We start from the raw sequence: 1,766 nt of genomic DNA on the forward strand, positions 1-1,766 counted from the left end.
ATGGTGCCTGGTTACCAATGCCAACCACTCAGGAAAGGATCAAATCTGGAGATCCTGGATAGAGTGGGAGGAAAAATATGGAACAAAATCCAAACACTCAATAATGACTAGAATTACTGGTCAGAGGAAGTCTGACGAGAGCTCCAATACTGTGACGCTGGAATACATTCTGTGCCTGGAATAAAACTCACCTGCAGGGGCTGGCTCTCAGCCCAATAGTTAACAAGATGTACATGCAGACCACTCAACCCAGGATGACACACCCACACTCTCTATGGTAACCATCCCTTAGAGCAATGGACCACAGGGCACCAGAGGACCAACATTCAGGTGGAGGAAATGCAGGACAAACAAGAGTGCATAAATATGAGGGGCACGGGGGAGGGTTACAGGGTTGGGAGGGGAAGAAATTGGATTAGAGTTGGACATGGTAAATGGGGAGTGAAACTACATGTACACATAACGTTGAAAGTAAAACAAGCTCTTAAAATAAAAAAAAAAAAGTATAATTTTTAAAAAAGGTAGAAGAATCTTAGTTAAAAATGACTGGTTCTTTCCCCACTTGTACTTTTTAAAAAATCATTTGTCCTCTAGTATGAGCTTTTATTATCTATATACACAAGTGTCAGTGTCTTTGAAAAAAACAAAACAAAACACCAGGGCTTTAAACTTCCACTAATGATGCAGGTAGGAGGTAAAGATGGATTCTGAGTTGTTACAAAAAAGTATTCATATTTTTATCTTGGAGGAGGGTGGGGTTTGGGATTGCCTGACCTTGTCTGAGGGTGTGAGTTTAATTTTTCATTCATTACTTGTTATCTCAGAGACTCGGAGACAGTGAAAATGGAATTTTTGCAGTCTTCAAAAGCTTAAAAAAATATTAGGGGCTGCTAAAACTAAAATTGCACTTGATTTCAGATCTCATTCTCTAATGATTCATGTTTTTAAAATATATGTGTATCTATTCTTTTTCTTGGATTAAATTTTATCAAGAATCCCCATTCCCACCCCCCGGGGGGGAAAAGACTAAAAATATACTAGAATGTAAATGGCAAGATCAAGCTATATCACAGTAAACTTCTTCTCAAACCGACCATGTTGTCTACGTTTTAAGCAAATAAAGTACCAGTTATTGTGAAACTCAGGGGGAAAAGAAAATGACCAGTGAACAGGGAAGAGCCCAGCACCAAATCTCTGCCCCACAGTGGGATGAGGGAAATGTATCATAAGGAAGATTCACTCCCTGGCACTGCTCATGGGAGACCCAAGTTCTTAACAACCTCTGGTGGTGCAGTGGTTAAAGCATTGCTCTGCTAAACAAAAGGATGGAGGTTCAAATCCACCAGTTAGTTGCTCAGTGGAAGAAAGATGAGGCACTCGGTTTCCGTAAAGATTTACAGCCTTGGAAACCATATAGGGCAATTCTACTCTTCTATAGGGTTGCTATGAATCAGAATTCACTCGATGATGGTGGGTTTGGGTTTTTTGGTAAAGGGAACTGCAATATACTCAACGTTGTAATTTTTCTCTCTTGGATTTGTTTTAATTTTCAAGTTCACCTTGAGCTTCCATTTGATCAGTTCACAGTCTGGTCAACAGTCCACCCTGGCCTTGTTCTGATTGATGATATTGTGTTTCTCTATTGTCTCTTCCGGACAGAGGAGCAGTCAGCTCTTGGTTCAAAGCAAAGAATACCAGAAAGATGTTTACTTGTGTTTTATTGACTATGCAAAGGCATTTGATTGTGTGGATCATGACAAATTATG

At 39.9% G+C, this 1,766-nt stretch overlaps 1 pseudogene; it reads left to right on the forward strand.

Annotated features, from left to right (window-relative positions):
• The first annotated feature begins 681 nt into the window (after positions 1 to 681).
• Positions 682 to 1,766, forward strand: part of LOC103212930 — a 15,148-nt pseudogene continuing 14,063 nt past the window's right edge.

This window comes from Orycteropus afer, unplaced genomic scaffold, assembly GCF_000298275.1.
Source record: "Orycteropus afer afer isolate SDZICR_OR568_19922 unplaced genomic scaffold, OryAfe1.0 scaffold01164, whole genome shotgun sequence".
Taxonomy (NCBI): Eukaryota; Metazoa; Chordata; class Mammalia; order Tubulidentata; family Orycteropodidae; genus Orycteropus; species Orycteropus afer.